The 13695-nt window shown below is 36.6% G+C and overlaps 1 long non-coding RNA gene across 1 annotated transcript; it reads left to right on the forward strand.

Annotated features, from left to right (window-relative positions):
• Positions 1 to 1778: 1778 nt before the first annotated feature.
• LOC146891673 (uncharacterized) lies at positions 1779 to 12876 on the forward strand. Its single transcript, XR_015735028.1, has 5 exons — positions 1779 to 1898; positions 3615 to 3669; positions 5057 to 5195; positions 8678 to 8761; positions 12609 to 12876. It is a non-coding gene; the product is annotated as an uncharacterized LOC146891673 (long non-coding RNA).
• The last annotated feature ends 819 nt before the right edge of the window (positions 12877 to 13695 follow it).

Raw genomic sequence — 13695 nt, forward strand, 5'->3', positions numbered from 1 at the left:
CCTGGACATGAACTTGGCCTAAGAAGTTGAGGAGCTAGGGGCTTCAGAAGACAGAATGTCCTGGCTCTTCCCTGAGTTAGAGACAAGTCTTAAGGAGCGGGCGGGGGGGGGGGGGGGGGGGGGGGGAACCAGCAGGTGTCCTTCCAAGTGTTTCCTGCATAGTTCTGCTTTGTTTCAGTCGCACTTGCTAACGGAAATGCTAATTAGGCCAGTCCACCTGACTCCTGTGTGGCCTTCCACTAGGGTTCTTGGTTTGATCTGCTGCTTCTGAAGCTTAGTTATGCGCTCACCAGCATAGAGGAGGAATAGGGTATATAATTTAACGTGGAAAAACACACCTTCGTCTGTATTAATGAAGGTAACTATTATAAACCACCAACACACTAATTAAGGATAATGATGAACAGTTTTGATCAACCATTATTTTTTAATATTGAAATTGGTTACCCACATGAATGGTGTAGAGGAAACCATCTTCCAGCTTTCTCTGAAGGATTTCAGAGACATTCATTCCATATATTCTCTCACAAGCTGTTTTAAAATAGATTTGAGATCGTGCCTTTATTTCAAGCAAAAATAATTATAGAGTTTGTTGGGATCATTTTCTTCAGAGAAGACTTCTGCATGCATGAGTTTCATCTATGTCTGAGGTGGAGAAGCCTGCTTGGATTATTACCCATCCTTATTGAAGAGCAGAGTAATTTGGCAGAAACTTTTAGATCTGATGAATCCATAAGCACATAACTGGGCAACAGAAGCATGTACACTTCTTGAAAACAGAAACACCTCAGTTTGATGCACCTGTGTGCTACGTAACGTCAGATTTTCCCCCTTGACTTTACCCATTCCAGATAATTTGACAGATAATTTTTATGAACTCATTTGAAAAGAACTTGTCTATCACAAAAGATTTAGAGATTGTCAAGTTTGGTCTTTGTGTACACTTTTAAAATAATAAATTTCCTTCTTATCCCTTTGAATAGCTAGTTTTTGAAACAATTTAATAATTGCACTAAAATGATTTAAATCAGAGTAAGGAAAGTGTCCTTTATAAAATACAAGTTCTAAGGGGCTTATTAAATATCTTACCCATGACTTCTAATCATTGCACAATATTAAGGAAATAATTTAATTTTGCATTTAAATGTAACAAATATTATCTAAGCAGGACAGCATCTGGTTCTGACAAAGTGATGGATATTTGGTTACCATCTTCCTATACTAGCTCATTACAAAATATAGAAAATTAAAAGCTTAAATTGTTTATTTAAACATCAAAGAAGAGAGTGTATTAAAGGGGTGTTTGTTATAATTAGTGTTTTTTAAGACAGATATTCTGGTGGCTAAATCTATACACAATAAGAGCCTAGGTTTTAATTCACACAGAACTCAATTTCCCAGTATCTCTACTTCTGTAGAGACTAAATGAGTATTACTATTTTTTATTATTGTTTTAGATTACATTTTAATCCAGATAACAGGACTCACTCTTCTCATTCAGATTTCCTGGTAAGGCTCAGCTTGTCACAATGTATAGCTTTCTTTCCTTTGATAAGGTCAGTTTGCCAAAAAGAACAAAGTACATATGAGTAATACATTACTCAACCACTTGTATACATACATCTATTTTTCTTACAGGTCTCACAATTCAGAAAGGTACAGACATGGCACCATGATAAAAAGGGTCATTTAAAAGACTTCACAGAGCCTCTGTACTGTGAAGGATTGAATTTTCACTTGAATGCCTACATTTTCACATCTTTTTCTTTGCAGAAATATTCCTTTTGAATGGCAGACTGCAATTGGATAGGCTTTTTATTTTTTTAAAGTCACTGACCAGGAATATATAAAATATTAGAAGGCATTTGTCCCGGTGGAAGAACACAGCTCACTGAGAGGTAAGAGGTGGTTATTAAAGAAGTTATACAACTTTGTCTCTTCACATTGAAGAGCTGCTTTTGATAAGAGCTTCAAGTTCAGCCAAGGTGGAACACAAAGGTGTATGACTTGTGAAGGTCAGACAATGTAACTAACTTGTGAAACCATTGGCCCCAAAGTCATCCACTTGGCAAATTTTCACAATCGTTTTGAATGTGAACCCTTATGAATACAGGATGCTGACTCCAGTGTCATCTGTCCGACACCTTCAACATTTGATCACAATTATTTGAAATACATCCATGGCTAATTTTTAAAACTTTTCAATTTTTCTTAGTAGTTTTGTATTCTCCAAATATATTTCAAAGAAGGAAAGAAGACAGAAGTCTATAAAATAAATGCAGTAAAACATTTAACCTTGGTTACCAGAATCCCTGTGGAGTTAATGTTAATTCAAGTCAATTGAGTGCACCAAATATTTCTTTATCTCCTATAAGTCAGTAAGGATTATATCATGATTATGAAAAGGTACAAAAGTTAAAAAAAGATAAACATCTCTTTATCTTTAAGATTTCTACCATTTCCAGAAAAACATAAGAATCTCAGTCTAATGAAAGGTAGGAAATTGTGATTAGATCAGAAAGCTGCAAACTTCTGTCAAAATGCATCAGTGAGATTTCCTTGGCTTGGCTTAAGGAAGATCATACAGAAGAACATGATTAAACACCACTTGAAAAGGATGTATTCTTCGGGGATAGTAGTGACAGATGGGCAGGAATAATCTGATAGAAATGATTCATCCTAGACAGGAAGAAGGAAAGAGAAAAAAACATCAAGGTAGGAAAATTGAAGGTTTTTGTCTGTGATAAAGGGTTGCTGGACTGGGTATAACCTAGCATCCTTAAGAAAGATGTGGAAATCAAAAGTATGTCAATACATGATGGTTTTGCTAGTAGTTTGGTTGTGATTCTACAGGCTACAAGGGAATTTCTAAGCAAAAGAGTGTCTATCAGAATTGTGATTTGTTTGACGTATAAAATATTGCTCCTTTCTTCTCATGTATAATTTATCTGCTTTTTTTGTATACTACTAAAGTTTTTTTCCTGAACTTTAATTTTATTTTTTCTCTCCTGTCAGAGCTAAATCAGAAGAATACAGAAATCACCAGCAATACATTGTGCACACAAATATTTATTCCACCTAGAAATTGGACTAAATTCTTAAGAAACTCCATAGTAGCAATAGTGACTCTGTGACTCTAAGTCTAGGGGAAATCATGAAACGCTGTTTTATAGAAATACATTGAATGACTTCTGAGCTGGATTGGAATCCAGGAAAAATTCACCTTCACTTGAAAGCAGAAGGAGATCTTGTTCATATTCTATAGCAAAAATGATGAAAAGATACTTCTTGAACTTTGGCAAGCCCAGCTGAAGTGAGACCAACAGCTCATTTCTCTACATTGGTATTTGGGCATGCTATAATGACTAAAATATTTGTTTTAATAATTTGTTTTAATAACGAATGATCCACAAATGAAGCACTCTGCAGGTTCCACTGGCCGATTCAGATTTATTCCCTCTCTTACAAATTCACAGACAACTGGAAAGGCACCTGCATTTTGCAAACCTAAGCTGGGTTTAATGAAAACAATGATATAGGTGGCTGCTCCTTCTAAATCTTACATTATTATTTGTTATGGAAAATAACACATAGGAAATTTTATTTTTTTTTAGGGAAACTCTTGAAACACAAGAAACAAACAATACCAACACTGAATTTCAGCTCCAGGTGGGTTTTTGATAAAACAGATTATTGTGCGTAATATTAATAAAATTGAAAAAGTCACCCAAGTCATTTGGATGGAGAAGCAGGTCAGTTGTGTGTAATGTACACAGGTGAATAACAGGTCTAATCCATTCTATTAGTTTATAACTACACATATTTTATTCAATAAATTGCCAAAGTTTTAACCATTATGACAGTCACAAAAAGCAATTTGACATGAAATAATTGAATCATGTCCATGATTAAACTTAGAGTAGACAAACACAATAGAGAAGAAGGAAGATAACTGGATGATAAATTTATACCTACATGTTAGTTTATAGTCATATATAAATTTATATATCTATCTTCTGTTTATATCTAATAGTAGAGATGCTTCCCTAGACTAGCTTTATATATGGCACCAGTCTTGTCATTTTAAAACTAGGAAAGCATTTTATTTTTCTTAAACCTGAGAGTAATGTCATTAATTTAGATGTTGCACTTTGGCTTGGGACTGTTAACTTCAGGACACAAAAATTTAGTTTCTATTGTATTAAAACTGTTACAACAAGAAACACAGTCTAGCAAGGGAAAATATTTGAGACCCTTAGGAATGTAATATTATCACAGATATCACAATCAGTAAAAAGGTTAGATAATGCATCTTCAAGTCTAATGGTGTGCTTTAGTCTGGTATTCATCATTTTTAAACCTAGATAAAAATCAAAATTATTTCTGTTTTCTAATAAATATAGCTCTACTAACTTTTTAATGTTTTCCTAAATCTCCAATCAGACTGGGAGCACCAGTTTGTAGTCATTCTTCTTAAAATTTATTGTGACTTTAGAACTTTCTCGTTACCCATAAACGCAGAGAAATTTTCTCATCCAAGATGTTGATCCTTCTATGTTCTAGTCTATTCTCCTATAAGATTCTGGCGGGCTCATTATTGTTCTGCTGTTTTCTGCAGGGTGGTATAGCTTTCTATCTCCCAATTTTTTTGTAAGGTCCCTGCCACCAATGATTTCCTGGTTTTAAGTTTTGTTTTAGTTTCTGTCCTTTTCCATTTCTTTCTGTCTACTTGATTAAGTTGCTGCCTTAATGAAAATCTGACATAGAAACCCATACTTTAAGTGGTGTGTGTGTGTGTGTGTGTGTGTGTGTGTGTGTGTGTATGTGTATGTACATGTGATAGAACTCACTGGGTACCATGACAAGGTTGAAATTCCAGTTGGTTAGTATTTTTAGTCCTTCGTTGACATGTACCATGTTCTTTTCCATGTTTCTGACGTATTCACAGCTTTATTCTTGATCTCTGAAAACATAACTGGGCATGGGCAATGGTGTGGGAGAATTGTCTGCATTCTGTCAATCATGTATTTTAATAAAACGCTGATTGGCCATGCAGGAAGTATAGGTGGGTCAACCAGACAGGAAGTAGAGGCGGGGTGATGAGAACAGGAATAGTCTGGAAATCCGGAAGCTCCCTCAGCCTTTCCTGCCCAGATCACCGAAGAGGCAACATGTGAACTGCCATGCTGAGAAAGGTACTGAGCCGTGTGGCTAACATAAATAATGATAATGGATTAATATAAGTTACAAGGACTAATAAGAAGCCTGACCTAATGGGCCAATCAGTTTATAATCTTATAGAGTCTTGTGTGTGATTTTCCTTGGGAGTTGCTGGCTGTGGGGTACCGGGCAGGACAGAAACCCCAGCAAGCCAGCCCTCGTGTTACATTCCTTGGCAAAAATTTACATATAACCCTCAAGTTCAAGAAAAATCTTTTGCAGTTCTTCTAGACTAATTCCAAAACATACAGTCTGGGATGTGGAAATATGATAACAAATAATAATTACTGATTAGATGGCTATTATAAATAATATTCTGTGTCTGAAAACACATGAAATGTAAATCAGGATGTTAATGTCATTTATGTAGGTACCAAAGTTTATATGAATAAACAGAAATGATGTAAAGACATGTGTGTATTAAAAGTATCATAATGAAACCCATTACATTGTATGTTTATTTTAAAATTATTTGTAAAATGACGATGTTTTATGCAAGGCATTCTTTATAAATAGTTAGCTTTAAATAAACATTAAAGCATATTGCAAGAGTTTACAGACACAAGGATGTCTGACAGTCAGCTGAGTAGTTGAGTGTTCACAAGAAACTGCCTTGGAGAAACCCCAGTCAATAAGAAACAAGGTAAGCAATAAAATTATCCTTCCCATAGCAGGAAGTCATCAGGGTTCTTCAGTTTAGATAGCAAAGAGAGAAGGTCTTGAGAAGAGTTTGGAGTCTAAGACTCAGGAATGGGCAGGGTCAGCCTTTCCCACTCTGCAAGCGATAATCTGAGGTGCTGCAGAAGCAATACAAGAGGGTGTAACTTCAGTCCCTAACTTGAAAACATGTGACGAAGGAGGAAGTCAAAACATTAGTGGAAGAGGGAGAGTGCAACCGGATGAAGGAGCTTTCATTACTTGGGAAAGAAGCACACAGAGGGCAGGACAGCTTCTCGGGTTCTCTTACCCTGATGTGCTGTCATGGATCAGGAGCCTTGATTTGATCTCTTTGACCACAAGAAGCATCGAATAAACACTGGACATATAACCTCAACAAACTGATGCATAACTTCCATTCTAGGATGTGTATTGTGCATTGAAAGATGGAACACATTATAGAGGAAGGAATATTTTAGTCCATGTAACGTCACTATCTTGTAGCATCCTGGCTGAACTCAATTTGATGAGATAATTAGTGGAATAATTTGTCCTAGTCTTAATTACATACAAATTTCCTATTCACACATTCCATGGAAACTGCCAACTCCCTTCTTTTCTCAGAAACCTGTCACATTTCCAATATTCCCAAAGAAAATTTTTTACAAAATGTTTCAGTCTGGAAAAATCTCACCTCTCTGGGAGTGATAGATTTGCTACTAAGGAGAAGATCTCTCAAGGACTAGAGGGCTCTAAAGCATGCCCTTCAGAAAAGTCACAGAAATCTGGAGAGGTTGGGGACAACATTGGGAAATGAAGGAACTGGGCTTCATAGATGACAGGGCTAGAACTTCGGTGGCAGCTTCACAGAGTGGACTACAATCCAGAGTAGCTGTCACATTATCCGGAATGGGTGGGCACAAGGACCTTGCTGTCTCAGGCAATGTGTATGACACTGTACTGGGGTAGCACTATATGATGCTCCATCTGATAAGATACAATAAGTAAGTTCTTATGTAAACTGAAAAGGAGAAAGCTCTAAATCCCCAGTGTGAATTTGCCCTCCATCCAATCAAGAAATACCACGAAACAGTCTTTTCTGTTTTAGAAAATATATATAAAGAAATTGAAGCTGCACGTTACAGCATGGCATGTTTACTCAGTAGATAATGACACGTACTGTCATATCCAACTACCAAACCCGCACTATAGAACGAGAAATGGCTACCTCAAGCTGTCTCCTGCACATACTCAACTGCACACGTGCAAGAGCGTGTACAGGTTTGTATGTGCACACACACTAAGTACTTTAGGAGTCAAAAGGACTAATGCCATAAGAGATTTGAATAATCAGGTACCTATCCAGAATACAGCAGCTACATGGTAGGCAAAAGTATTTATAAATTCTTCAATAAGATGGTTAGTTCTATAATGATGTTTCAGATAAGAAGCATGAAATTCAAAAAAGATCTACCTGGCATTAAGCATTGTGTCACACAAGCCATGGAAACTTGAGCTAAATTTCGTATCAAGTTGAAAGGTAGACTTAAGAATTCATTTTTAATAACTGTACTCTTCTGAAAAGTACAGTTTTAAAGAAAGGATCAGACAAGAGTTCATTCATTCATTCATTCATTCACTCATTCATTCACCCATTATATATATATATATATATATATATATATATATATATATATATATATATATATTGAGGCCCACTAAGATGATAGGAGTATTTATTTGGAGGCTAAAGAAATAGCATCAAAGCAAAAGTAATGATAATAGATAGAAGGAAACAATTTCTTAAAGTCATTGTAGAGAAGTAGTGGGTAGAAAAGCGAAGCAGTGTGAGGGCAGCTAGGCAGAGAGTGCTGTGGGTACTCGCTCACATGTGACCAGGACAGACAACTGTGAAAAACGACGTTTATGCAAAGACGCTCATGACAGGAACCATAGCGAAGCAGGCAGGGAAGGCCAACAGCAACTGCACAGATCCAAGACAAGAACCAATGTGCTTGAGGGATAAGAAGGGTAGGAAGGGCTGAAGGAAGAGAAATGTACACAAAAGGTTGGAAGAGAGGTGGAGATGGGGTGGGCAGCTCTGTCAGGACCTTCCAGGCTTCAGGACGGTAAATGGTAAAACCCAGACAGCAACACCTCTGACTTAAACAGCAGGCTTCAGATCTCTTCAAAAGTAATTCCTAATGTCTTTAGTCAGCTTTTGTTCTGATGGCCTCATACAAAGGTCTTGATGTGTTTTCATAATTACATGTAGGGATTGTGTATGAGGCATATTTCTTGTTAAAGAGCCAAGAAGAATCACTGTAAAATAATTTTTTATGTCTCAATATAAAATAAAATTAATGATCCTTCCAGTTTAGTATTTGTTTGTGGGGATCATTATCTTAGAGGGAGGAAAATTATTATGTATGATGACTAAGCATACTGATTTAGGATGAATAACAGATAAGATGAAATATGATTTTTAAATGAAGTAAATACAGGCACACATGGCTTAGTCTCCTGATTTTAAACTTAAAAATCTGAGAACTTTGAAAAATGAGTCTTATTTTGTTCTTATTTGGTGCCAGGGTATGACTCTTAAGTTTGTATTCAACCTGGAACTACATGCTTTATGGGGGCAGAGCAAATTTTCAATGGGGTGAAAAAGATTTAAATAATATTCTGGTAGTATAATGTTAATTAGGAAAATGACAAATATGAATTAATTTCAATTTTACATGACCTGCTGTGTGTCTCGGCTTCTAGTTCATCCAGATTGTGTCTTCTCCTTCTCCAGCAGAACAGGTACTCCACTTGGGGATGCCAACTGAATAGAAATTAAATGAACTGCTCGACCACAAGTGCCTGAGGAATTGCAGAGGTAACTTTCATTAACCTTGATCTTATAGTAGAAAGCCCTTGAATGTCAATGGGGGACTAGACTCCGATGAGCTGATATTTTTTAATATTCCATTTTTAATCAAAAATGGCAATAAAACATTTATCGTTAGAGATTTACACAGAAGTACCTTAAAACTTTGAATGGGATAAACAAATTGAGCCACTAAAAGGGGTCAAAGATGATGGCTAGTAACATCTTTGAAATTAAATGGTTTTTAAAAGTAAATTTCCACACAACAATGCTTCTTATATTTCTGCTCACAAATTATCAGCATTAAGATATTTTCCTTTCGTTTCCAATGCTGTCATTTCTTTTTTAAGTTTTGAGAATTTTGTACATATATGCAAAATATGATCACAGAAATGTGATCATATCTACCTTTCCCATTTTATCTCAGTCCCTCCTATTCCTATACATTATTCTGCCTTCCAATGCCTTTTTATTGAACAATGCACCAAATTCAGTTAATGCTGCCCAAACATACATGGTAGCATTATCCACTGGAGCATGGGAAACCTACCAGTTGCCATTTCCTTTATGAAAATCATCTATGGCAATACATGGCCACCCGCCTCTAACCTCTGTATAGCTCCTAACTCTTGTTTCCCTTTCACCATTACACATGTCTGAAATCAAGAACAGAATTCCATACTTCACATTAAGTTGAAGTTCTCTCTACACAGATTGTACAGGCTTCATGAGAGCCATTGCAGCACTAGGAAGGTGAGCGTTAACATGCTAAGAGGAATTTCAGAATGTTCCGCTTGCTCTCTCAACCCTCATCTCTTCCCTTATGCATTCAAGTGCATTCTGACTGGAATGAATACATGAGAAAGAACTGGCCTGGGGCAAGCGAAGAAAGAAAGTTCTCAGAATTTCTGAAGACTAGCCCTACAATCTCCAAACCAGACAGCTTTAGTACACAACTACTGATTTTAATTTAAAAGATCAATCAGTCAATTTAATTATCAGTGGGTTTGACCACTTTCAGTGGTAGAAAGGCAAATGGAAAAAGAAGTTAGATGTCCGAGTAGACAAAATCTTTCAACCAACTATTATCAGTTCTTCAGTATTTGACAGAAATCTGTGATTTATAGATATGACCTCTACAAGTGACTGTTTGTACATATGTGTGCACATATGTACTTGTGTGAATAAGATGAAGGAGGAGAGATGGAGGCAAACAGTGGAAAGTATGTCTCAGGTGATGAAACCTGGCCTTTAATTTTTCTGAAGTGCCGTCTCTAACCAGAGATTAGGACTTTTGCTCAAAAAAGAGTAATTAGATAACAAAGGGAGTTAAATTGTTTTAGATCATGATGTCTTATTTCTCATCTATTGCTTTTGTGTGTGTATCATGTTTTGATATAAGATAGATTTTCTTACTCAGGCAAATACCGAAACATGTTTTCCTTGTGCACATCATATATGAGCCTGCACAGGCAGATTGTCAGATCCCTGTCATCAGTATTGTGTAGTAGCCATGGGAAATATTTTCGGAACAAATTTTGAAAGATCTTGAGGAAAACTTTTATAGTGTTAGCCCTTCCCCTTTTATTATTTTATAATCCATGGGGAAGGAGGAACTGATGTTGACTGCCTAACCTATAAAAGACAAAGATGGTCCGTCGTGTAGCCATTTCTTCTTCCAAGACTTAAAAGTGGGAAATTTTGATGACTGCTTCAAAATAAAGCCATGTTAAAAATCAACTGGAATCAATAGTGAATTTTAAAACATCCACAAACATATTAAGATTAGCAATTACAGTAAGATTTTATTCTACCAAGCTGGTTCATTCAAATAATATGTAATTCAAAGTCACTGCTAGTCTTAACTGATTAGATGTTATGTATTCTTTAACAAGATACAGAACAATTGGGAGGCATTTAACTTCAAATTAGTTAATTAATGTTGATGGATTCTGGTTTGTTGTTGGTTTATTCAATAAGTGCTTTCTGTAATCAATCTTAGCTTAACTTTGGTCCTGAAAAGATGCCAGTTATGTACTCTGGTGGCCCCAATGGGTGACAAGTTTTGGTGAAACAATCTGTCTGTCAGACCTACAGTTCCTTACTGAACAGGCTGAATATTTCATGAGTGCAGAGGGGTTATTGATACTAGAGCAGAAGTCTTCGGAATTGTGGTACCCCTCAATTGCTGTCCACCTGGAAGACTCTGGCCAAGAAGTCGAAGATTTTTGGTACTTCTGTTTGGGTATCTCAAAATGGAGATAAAAATAACAATACTTTATTCATGGAGTTTTGTTTTGTTTTGCTTTGAAAATTATATTAAAGGATGATTAGGGAGGTGATGACATATATTTCTCCATATTAGTAGTGCTAACAAATAAATACCCTCAGCAGACACTGGTGTTAAAAGAAATTATAGTTCCTATAGATAACTGCAGAAACAGCAGAGGAGAGAGTAAAGCCCAGATTCATCTATTCTGTCTTTCTTCTGCTTAATTTCTATCTAACTCCATATGCACAGGAGAAGCGATTTCCCCAGCACTTCGCCAAGCTAGAAATGATCAGCTCTGTTGTCATCACACATCATCTCTTCAACTAACAGTAAAATCGCCATTTCAGCAGATCTACATGGTTGGACATCTTATATATTCTAAATCTAAAAAGAAGAAAGAAAGAAAGAAAGAAAGAAAGAAAGAAAGAAAGAAAGAAAGAGTAGAGAGGGAGAGAAGGAAGGAAAGAAGGAAGGAAGGAAGGAAGGAAGGAAGGAAGGAAGGAAGGAAGGAAGGAAGGAAGGAAGGGAAAAATAAACATGAAGTCATTCATGACCACATTTTTTTACATCCCCTTATCTTGGTACTGTCTGTTTGGCCTGTGTCCTCAGAGAGTAAAGGTTCTTTGAGCTGGGGACTTGCTTTAAAATGCAGCAACGAATGTGAAGGACAAGAGCTGTGTTGTTTTCGCCTCTGCAAGTGTTTTCCTATAGAGCTGACTTTACCTTTCATAGACTAGGTGGTGGCTGAGGCTGCAGACCACAGAGACTAACCTCATTCCCATATGAAGTTCAAGCTCAGCCATAATTTACTATATTTAATCTCATAATAAAATCATCCGAAAATTTCTTGTGATGGGTAAAAATAAACCTTAGGTAAAACCTATTTAATACATTAAAATTCAAATATGATATAAATAGAGCCGCAGAGAAAATTAATTCATGGAAGCATCAACACATCTACTAACTGACAAAAAATATTCTCAGTGAAAAACAATTTGTATGGTATTATAACTAATTTTTCATGTTTCAAGGAACTATTGTGTGAACACTGTCTCAAATTATCTATTTTTTTCAAAGGAGGTTTAAAAAAAATCGTGGGGGAAGGTTGTTAGAAGGGATGCTTATAAAATGGAAATATTTTCCAAGAAATTCGTAGTAAGAGAAAAATGTATATTTATAGGGAGATATTTTTCTGTTAACATTTAAATTTTAAATTTTGAGGTCTGTTTTTATTAAAAGTCATCATTTGGGCCCTTTCTAATGAAGCCAGTTAGGGGCATCTGGTTCTCCCTGACTGCTCATGTGAGAGGAGAAATAAAGGGGCAGCGCAGGAGGCAGCCACACTAGGGGCTCAGCAGATATTTGCCTCCTCCGCTCCCAGAGCACCAGGAAGAAGGACAACCACTCTTCCCGAAGGGGAAAAGAAGGCAGCCTTGTCCCTGGACTGGACTGAAAAACTCTCCCACTGTCTTTTCGCTTAGGAGAAGGAAGATTTGGGGCGTTTTTGTGTCTACCATTCAGTCGTTTCGGGAGGCAGCATGTTGTCAACTGTTTCACACACATCATCTCGTTGTCTCTTTACAGCCATCTCCCATGTTACAAAAAGAAAACTGAGTCTTTTTGCAGTCAAGTCATTTCTTCAAGGTCACACGATGGTGGAGCAGGATGGAAAAGTGGAACACGCTATTTGGTGCTCTAAACTGCTCTACTTGAAGCACCAACAGGAAGTCACCTATGGAGCGGCTGGGAGGGTCGGACTGAGCCTTCAAATTCTACGTCTCCTCTGCTTGTCCAAACATAGCATTTTATTGATATATCTCAGAAATGATTAAAACATAAAAAATACATTGTCGTTTTTTTGGACTGTAAAAGACAATAAATGATAACAATAACATCTAACTCTACTCTCAAGAACAATTTCTACTGTTGTTTATTAGGCATTTACTTAGTATTTTCCTAAGCACTTTTTACATATTATTTTATATATGAAAGTAGCCATAAATTCTAGAACTCAGATGAAATTGAAACACATGTTCCATTTTTAAAGTGAATATATGGACACTATTTTCTGTTTCTTTCATTCTACCCTTTATTTCAAGAAGACAGATTTCCTATTGTCCAAAGTCTGGTTCACCCAGGTCTAAAGTGAAGCTGCAACAAAGAACATGCAGAAGGTGATGGAGTCAGCGAGAAAGGTTCAGCAAAGTAAAAAGCACAAAGAACATCTGAGAGCTAACTGAAATCCAATTCACTCCTGCGGTTTTGTTTTTCACCTGCTTGCACGAGGTGGCGAAAGCTGGTGCAGTGTAGCTCACAGTATTTCTCTCAGCACTCCCAAGCTGGCAGGCCAGCACACAGTCACCCTGGGCTAACAGGGGACGTAATTCTGCCATTCCCATTGGTCCAACATTAAGGGAAATGAATCTCATTCTGCTCATATTGGGGAAGTAATTTATCAGATGATTTATTTACGGTGCGGGCTACATGACAAGTAAACAAATATGTTATTTTTGCCCACTGTAGTTGGGCTTTTAAACAAGAGAAAGAGACGGAGTGTCTTTCTAAGATATGGGAGTAGCTCTGACAACAGCTTTGAAAAATAAAGGGACTCCATTACAAGGAGTTTAGCAAGAACTGATTTACATACTAGAGTAGATCTTTCATGAAGGCT

This window comes from Myodes glareolus, chromosome 15 (genome assembly GCF_982192425.1).
Source record: "Myodes glareolus chromosome 15, mMyoGla1.1, whole genome shotgun sequence".
NCBI classification, from domain to species: domain Eukaryota; kingdom Metazoa; phylum Chordata; class Mammalia; order Rodentia; family Cricetidae; genus Myodes; species Myodes glareolus.